The sequence below is a fragment of the Calypte anna genome, chromosome 19, assembly GCF_003957555.1.
Source record: "Calypte anna isolate BGI_N300 chromosome 19, bCalAnn1_v1.p, whole genome shotgun sequence".
Taxonomy (NCBI): Eukaryota; Metazoa; Chordata; class Aves; order Apodiformes; family Trochilidae; genus Calypte; species Calypte anna.
The window spans coordinates 2558122-2567058 of NC_044264.1; positions in this window are offsets into that span (position 1 = coordinate 2558122).

Sequence of the window (8937 nt, forward strand, 5' to 3'; positions counted from 1 at the left end):
GTGTAGAGAAACAAGATAAACCAGGTGCCTCGAGTTGCCAAAGAGTGGGTGTGAGTCCACCTGTGCCTGATTAGGGCAGGTCCCCTATTACGAGGGGGCCAATAAAGGTGGGACACACACCCACAGAGAGAAGCTCATTCTGGTGCGAGGCAATGGAGAGGTCAGCAGCTCATCGAGCCCCAGGAGCAAGAAAGGCTCATCCTGCTACACACTGGCACACAAAACACAGAAATAAACACCCCTTTGCTATGGCTATGGAGGAGCTCCTTTCCTGCCCTCCCTGGGGGCCCAAATCCTGCTCTATGCACTGTTGATGATGTTGTCCTAGGAAACGGTGCTCACCAATGGGTTGTAACAGGGATTTATGGTGCCTGTGCAGGGGTGCATGGGATGTGCTCAGAGGAAAGGTATGTGTGAGGGGCAGGTCACAGGAGCACTGGTGGAAGAGGCCCTTGAAGGTGTTCAGCCCCAACACTGGCTGCTGGCAGCATTGTCACCAACTGAGGTGTTCTCAGCTTAAAATCCTCCAAGGGTGGGGACCTCCACCTCTCTGGGGACATTTTGTGGGGCCACATCACTCTCCTGGTGAAGAAATTTTCCCCAGACCTAAAATGTGTTTGTAGCTGATGATGATAGCCCAGAATGGGAAGCCCATGGATCTCTCTGAAACCAACGCTGACATTTGCAGCCAGGTCCAGGGGATGGGCAGCAGGAAGGTGACCAGCACATGGCTGAATCTGTGGCTCTGGTGTTACTCTAGACAGAATCCAGGATAACCCCTGCCAGCTGGGGGTAGAGGGGAAGGAGGGGAGCTGTGGGAAGCCGGGGTTGAGCATGTCCTGGGGTTGGTGCACGGTGGGAGTTCTGCAGCAGGGGAACATAAACCCTGCTGCCATCAGCCATCCAAACATCATGGCTTTGCTCTCCTGAGTGGGCTGGCTGGGTGGGTATTAAAACATCAGCATCCCTTTTGAGGACCACTTGGTACTCTAAGCATGGTGCTCAAGGGTCTCCATCTCCTTCTCCACTGTGCATCCCATCACCATAGCCCCCCAGGTTCCAGCACCCCATGGGAAACCAGGTTGCAGCCCCACAGGACATCCCCAGGCACCTATCTGGGACAGCTGTCCCATCCCTGCCATGATGCTGGATGCCACCAGAGACCTGTTTCACCAGGATGGGGAGGGTCTTCTCAGTTCTCCAACACATGCTCAGTGTTTTTCACTGCAAAAGAAGGCTGCCAGTGCTTCAGGGGGTGCTGGGGACCAGGGGACTGGGGCAACCTCTTTCTGCCAGCCTCTACCTGCTGGCAGGTCCCTCTGCACATGTATCTACTGGGTTTGATTTAGTAACTAACAAGGCTTATGTGGCCCCAGTTTGTACCTGTCCAATCCTAATTTCCCATCAGCTCTGCTTTCTCTAGCAGTTGCTTCCCACAGTTGTTAGGGGAAAAGCTTCTGCCTGTTTGGTGGGACCAGTGCTGAAGCAGCAGTGGTGGGATGCTCTTGCTTGGTGTGACCAACAGAACCAGCATCCTTCTCCCATGGCCATGAAAGCACACCAAGACCTCTCAGTAACATTTGTCACCAGAGTCCCCTAGGAGAGACACCATCCCCAGCCCCTGGGCTGGATGCCTAACCCAGGGCCCTATTTTCTTCCATGCATGACCCTGGTGATGGTGTCTTCTCTGCAAGTGTTGCCTCTCTTTCTCATCCTCCCCTCTGCCCTTGCCCTGCAGGTAACTCACTCTACCTGGCCTGAGAAGACACATGGATGGGCAGCACCTGTGAGGCTTGGGTTGTCTTGTGAATTGTGCAGTGCTGGAACAGAGGTGGTGGGATCTCCATCCTTGGATATGTTCAAAACATGCCTGGACAAGGCTCTGAGCACCCTGATCCAGCTCTGGAGTGCTAACTTGCTCAGGGGGTGAACTGGAGACCTCCAGATGTCCCTTCCAACCTAAATCCTTCAGTGTTTTATATCAAATTCTCTCTGGTGTTTATGTAGTTCTGGGAAGCCTTCAGTGATGTATCATTGAACTGCTAGAATCTGATGCTGGCCAAGGAGGGATTTAGTGGTCCTGGCTCCATACATCCCATTTGCATTGTCCTTCTCAAGGACAGCTGAACAACTGATAGGGAACTCCAAGCCCTGGTGGAGCCCCACTCCCATCTTGGCCATGAAACCTCTGCCAGCCTCTGTCCCCACTGCCAGGGACCTTTGAGCAGATAAATGGCTGTTTTCATCCTTCTCCAGGCTGCTCAGGAGCTTTCCGAGTGTTGATTAAAAGGTACCACTGCAAAATGTGCTGTTCCTTGGTGGATACAGCTCTCAGTTACTGAAACACAGGGTTTACTGAACACTCCATGGCCATTCTCAGGCAGGACTGAGTCCCTGCCAGATGTCAGCTCTGACCCCTAGCAGTTTCGGCAGTAGAGCAGCTTAAAAACTGGAAGATCATTTTGTATTCTTGAAAGAAGAAAGAAAAAAAAAAGGGGGGGGAAGGGGGTGTGTGGGGCTGTTTATTATGGAGATGTTGCTTTTCCCTGCCTGTGTACTCTGAGATGGCCAAAGAGTGCTCAGAGGTTTGCCTTTCAAATTGCCTTTTGTGCAGAGAGTGAGACTGGAAAATATCAACCCAGAAGGGGAAAACTGAAACAAGCTGTGGGCAACTCAGCACGGAGATGTAACTGGTAACACTCAGCTAGAACATGAACTTTAGACACTGCCTGTGCTCCAGTTTGTGTCTGTAGCACAGAGGGGCCCTAAGGAAAAGGCAGTGGAGCTTTTATTATTTTGCAGCCAGACCCTTGGGGTGCTGGAGGGGAAACATGTTGAGGCAGGGCTGGGCTGGCTCCCTCCCATCCCAGTGCACCCTGCAAATGCCAGTCAATGACTCCCAGAGACCCAATAATCCCAAGCATGAGTCAGAGCCCAAAAATTAAGAGCAGGGTTTTGAATTAAGACTTATTAAAAAAAAAAAAAAAACAAGAAACAACTAAATAGGAAGAAAAAAAGAAAAAGAAAAACACGTTCTGGATTTCGTTTCTTGCGTTCTTGCTTTTTAAGCATTATTCCTCCAGCTTTTCCAGAAGGGTTTAGCAATTTCCTTTCAGCAAAGTGAAATCTGAGTCTCCCCCAGGAAGATGACTCTAGGAGATGGGGATTAAAAAACCTGCAGGGCAGGTGATGTGTTCAGCTGTGGGAATAAGTCTGTGGATGCACAGAGGCACTGCCCTGGAGATGTCCTTTCCCAAAGGTCCCTTGCAAGGAACCACAACTCCTCACACTGGCCCATCCTGCTTCAAGGTGACCTGGAGGCTGGGAGGCACCATGGGCTGAATTTGGGATAAGTTCCTGTGCCAAAACTCTTGTCAGGGGGGTAGATGGTTCTGTAGTAATTTCCAGCCTTCTTGTCTGCTTCCCAGAGAGGCACTACAGATGTGATTAAAAGCCTGGAGCTCTTGAGAGCTGACATTTCATGATCTCCTTGCTTTGAAATGATAGAAACCCTCCAAAAACTAAAAATGTGCTTTCCACTGGGGCTGCAGCTGGCTACATACATGCAGACTGGTGGCTCAGTCCCACTGCCACCATCCCTGGGACCTGAAGCTTCCCCATGGAGAATTTCTCCACTGTTTTACTTGCTGGTAAAGCAAGAACCTGCTGCTGCCCAGGCTGGCTGCCCACAGAGGGACTGGTCCTGTCCAGGCAACTGGAAACATGGCTGTAGGTTTTAACTGCTTTAACAAAATAAAATGGTGAGAAGTGATGGAGAAGGTTGTGGGTCTGTGGGACAGCTGTGTTGGGAGGTTTCCACAGTGCTGGGGTTGTGGGCCTAGAAAGGGACCACGTGTTGGGCTGAGAAGGTGGCTGGAGCAGGGCAAGGAGAGCTGGAGGTAGGGCTGGCAGCAGAGGAGACACAGCAGGCACTGCCACTTGGGGTGTCTGCATCAGCAAAGGGGTCATCAGTGCAGGAGAGATTTAGTGGGACAAGGAATAGAGGGAACCATCCCCCAGAAATCAAGGAGTAAGATGGGGAAAGGAGAGCACTGTGGATGGCTGAGGAGATGGATGGGATGCTCATGGTGGCAGAGCAGTCACCAAGGAGGAGACCAAGGTGGGAACATGAAGAGAAGGGGTCAAAGGCTGTGTGGGATGAAAGGATCCAGCTCTCAGAGCTAGAAACTGAGGGAAGAAGAATGGACAAAACCCAGTGAGAGATGCTGGAAACATCCCTCCTGACAGGTCTCCAGCCCCTCGGAGTGTCCAGTCTGTGGGATGGGAGGAAGGACCTGGCCAGTCTGCTATCAGGCTGCAGATCCTGTGTCTCTGAACCACTGATGCCTGGCATAGATGTGTGAGGATTAAGCCTGGTTCAGGGTGATGGGGAGCTTTACAAAATCATCACCTTTGGGGGGCTGTTGGACTGAATTGCTCCTCTTTCCATCAAGCCCCACCATAGGTCTCAGCTCCTCAGGGGAAGCTGTCACTGTTCATCCATGGGGGTTTGGCTTCTCTCCCACACAGCCTTGCAAGCCACTGCCCAGACCTGGCAGATCTCAACATCATTCCTGTCTGGGCTGAGGAGTGAACCCCAAAATGCAGCCTCTGGGGGATCAGCTCCTTGCTGAGCAGTCTGGCAATAAGCTCCAACACAAGCGAAGCCCTGGCCCTCCACCAACACACGCTGTTTCCTCCTGGCAGGCTGGCCAAAAGGAGTCAGATGAGGACATGAGAGGAGCTGGGAGTGCAGGCGGGCTCAGGGGTGGTGGGGGGCAACATGGGGCCCTGGGCCAGGTTCAGCAGCAGGATGGTGCTGGGGACAAGGCTCAGCCACCAGGAGTGGGGACTGGTGCTGTTGGGTCTTGTGGCTCATCCCCTCCTCTCAGCTTTGGGCTCTCTCTGGTTTGGTCTTTCACCAAGGTCCATCTGCAGCCCCTGGTATGTGGGGCATTTCAACTTCTTCACTTTCACATAGAAACAACCCATCACCTCCACACCTCCTTCTGCTCAGGGTCACAACCATCATTACATTTTCCTTCCAGCCTCAAAATTCCACCTGTCACTCGGAGCACTGATGTCTCCCATCACTCAAGTCCATTTCAAAGGAAAATCGGGGGGATTTTTCATTCTAGCATGTAGCTGGGTTACATTTCATGGCTGAACAAATAGGAGAAGAGCTCACCAGCCCCATATGATCAGACATGGTGGGTCAGAAGCCACCTGCAGGAGACACCATGGGGCCAAGGTCACAGCAGGATGCAAAGAGCATCCAAATGCAAAGAGAAGAGCAAAGTCCCAGCAAAATGAGAGTCAAGAAGGAACAGCCATGCTGTCATCTCCCCTCAGGGCTACTGTATGGGAACATCCTCTGCACTAATGTCATTTTCACCAGAGATTTTCTGATGGCACTTTTGTGGGTGAATATTTGCCCCTGGGAGTGGCTGGAGCCAGGAGCAGGCAGATTCCTTGGGTGAGGGCATCTCCCCTGGGCTGGTGGGGCTGGCAGGCTGGCAGAGGGAGGTGTGCAGGCAGCATCCTTGCCCTGTCACCCCTGGGCTGGAGCTGCTTTTTCTTGCTGCACTTCCCAACTCAACGCCCTTAAGTCATTAGAGAACTGTATGCCCCTTTCTCACCCATCACAAAAGTGCATGTTTAAAGCTGGGTGAGAAAAAGGGAGCATTAATCTGGGTCACTGCAAGGTTCTGATCCCAGCTTGGCCCTGTGCTCTGCCCTGCTCAGATCACAATGATGTTTGAGTCCATCTGAAGTCACTTTCCTGCCAGCTTGGTTGAGAGACTACCAAGTACCTTACAGCTATCCTCCAGGTATGGTTTGTTCTCTAACACCCTCCTACAGCCTGCCTGTCCCTGCTTAACTGCCCTGAATCCCTCCCACTTTGAGTGCTGCATTTCCATCTCCCAGAGGAGAACTAGGGCCTTGCCTGATGCTGTGGACAGCAGTGGACAGCAGATCTGTCCCCTGTGTTGGTCTTCAGATGGCTTCAAGCTCTCCAGATGCCATGGACCCTGCAGTCTGCTGTCGCCCAGGGGATGCAGGGTGCAGGGAATGTCCCAGGGACAGAGCTCTGAGAGCATCCTTGAGGAACACAGGAATGTGGGACAGTGAGCACATGGGGATGGCTGGTTCAGATGCTCTGGTGCAGTCACTGGATGTATCCAGAGAGCTCCCTTCCCTCCTCTCTCCCACCATAGTATGCAAGGCACAGTAACATGCCAGATGTTTCATGTTAAAAACTCCCATTTCTCCTTTCTGCTGTCTTTAAGGAGTCTGAGATGAGGAGCTGAGGATCCTCTCTGCTCTGCTGATGATCACCTCATCTGGTTCCTTTTGGCACAACTTGTATCCAGGCTGCCATCAACCCAGAAATATGAACACGAGATGGGCTACAGCCCTTGGCAAGGGGACTTACATGACTGATGAGCAGGTGAGATACGGACCTGCAGGAAGACACCTGCAGCATCCTGTGAGCTGCTGTGGCCACCTCAAGAAGAACCCCAATATTGTGAGACTGTGTGGCCCAAGGAGGTCACATAGCCACCTGCACATGGATCTGACCTGGGAAAAATCCTCCTGGTGGTGCATCTGCTGCTCAGCAATGAGATGTGTGTGCCAGCCCAGCTGCACCACACTGACCTGCAGAGCCACCTTGGCAATGTCCCAGCACTGCACATGCAGTGTCCTCTGAGCCACTGAAGGGCTGGGAGACAGGACCCACTCTGGATGGTGGATAGGACAATTTGTGGGGGCTGAAGAGGGAAGTCACTGGATCCCAGATTGCTGGAGGTTGGCAGGGATCTCTGGAGGGCACCTCATTGAACCACTGACCATGCCCACTGGATTGTGTCCATATCCTAGAACATTTCCAGGTCTCATTGCAAAGATGGATGATGTAGAGAAGCTGCATCCTGGGACACCTGAGAAAGGCCAGGAAAAGGTTTCCTGGTGGAGATAATCCTGCTGCCTCTGTATGGGGCTCCCAGCAGCTTTCTTGCCTGCTTGTCCCTTTGCTGTGGCACCAGGACCACGATCAGTGTCTGGAGGAATCTCCCCATTGCTGGTCTTCTGGGGAGGACCTTGGGCAGGGGAAACCTCACTCCCTTGTTCCACCTCAGGAATAGTGTCAGTGACAGCAAAAGTCTTGCTGGGAATATGTAAAAGTGACCAGGAGTCCAGCAGGGCCACATCACATTGCTGGTGCCATTACAGCCCCTTTGGATGTGTATTTCTGAACCTCAGTGGTGTTCCCCAGCCCCAGCCCAGCAGCAGAGCCCCAAGGAGAGCTGCACACTACATTCCTGAGTGGTCAGTTCCCAAAGTGTTCCTTGGCTCTGGGACAGCCCTGGCTTGCTCTGCCAACCAGCATCCTGGGAGATGGCTGCAGGCAAGGCAAGGAGGCTGAGCTCTGAGCAGCCGTCCCTGGGCTATTTTTGCTGCACTCTGAGCCTTGCTCCACGTTCCTTTTTCCTTGCACTATGTTTAGACAACTTTGCAGGACACTCTTGGTCCTTCTCCAAAATCATCTTTTTTTTCTGCAGGACTCTGAAGCCTGACAGGAAAAGCCAAGGCGGGTTCCTGGGGTCTGCATTCTGTGCACAAGCAACAATGGCATTCATGGGGCTTCCCTGTGCTTCGCAGGGCTGGCTTGATCCTCACTCAGTGTATTTGGGTTGATGATGTCCATCTCACACACACAGCATCTCCAGGGCTCAGGGCATCCTATCATGATCTGCTGGATGGAGCACAGGGAGAGCATGGCTGCCCCATGGCCTTTGCTCTTCATGGATCTTTGGAAGAGCAAGGTGGGGAGTCAGGGGCACATGTCCCCCAACCCCCTGCACAGGGACTCTGTGGAACTCGTGTTAGCCCCTTGAATCATAGAATCATAGAATTGGCTGGGTTGGAAGGGACCTCAGAGATCATCAAGTCCAACCCTTGATCCACTCCCCCCGTGGTTCCCAGCCCATGGCACTCAGTGCCACATCCAGGCTCTTTGGAAAGATCTCCAGACACGGAGAATCCACTACTTCCCTGGGCAGCCCATTCCAATGCCTGATCACCCTCTCCAGAAAGAAATTCTTTCTAATCTCCAACCTAAACCTCCCCTGGCACAACTTGAGACCCTGCCCTCTTGTCTTGCTGAGAGTTGCCTGGGAAAAGAGCCCAACCCCCCCCTGGCTCCAACCTCCTTTCAGGGAGTTGGAGAGAGTGATGAGGTCTCCCCTGAGCCTCCTCTTCTCCAGCCTCAACACCCCCAGCTCCCTCAGCCTCTCCTCATAGGATCTGTGCTCAAGTCCCTTCACCAGCCCAGTTGCCTCCTTTGGACCTGCTCCAGGACCTCGATCATTTCAGCCTCCCAGCCAGGCTCTTCTTGCTTGCTGGGGCCTGGGACAGTGGGGTCACCTTTCAGGGAGACATGTGTTAAATGTTCCCTTTCCTCTCCTGGCTCTGGCAACTGAGTCTTCAGTGCCTAAGTGGGGAGATTATTAAATGAATATGAACATCCTTGAGTCTAATCCACACGCAAATGCAAAGTTAAATTGAAACCAGAAGATGGCTTTAGCAGCACAGTTCAAAGCCATTAACCCTTGGGTGACACATACTGGCCTCCCCTTGTAGTGCCAGGAAAAGATGGCACACCTGAAGCCCAGGCAGGACCTGGGAAGGAGGTTCAAAGGACATGGCTAGTGTCTGCTGCATCTCCACCTACCAAGCCCCATGCCAAAACCCAGGTATGAGCAGAACAAGGTTGGGTTCCAGCGTGCACAGTCTGGGCTCAGCAGCAGCCCAAGGGGTGATGCATCTCCCAGCCCTGCACATGCCCCAGGACAGGTTTGCTGAGCACCTCCAAGGGCTCCCTGCTGCTCTGCACCCGTGGAGACCCACAGACCTCTCAGAGAGACTGGGAGGAAA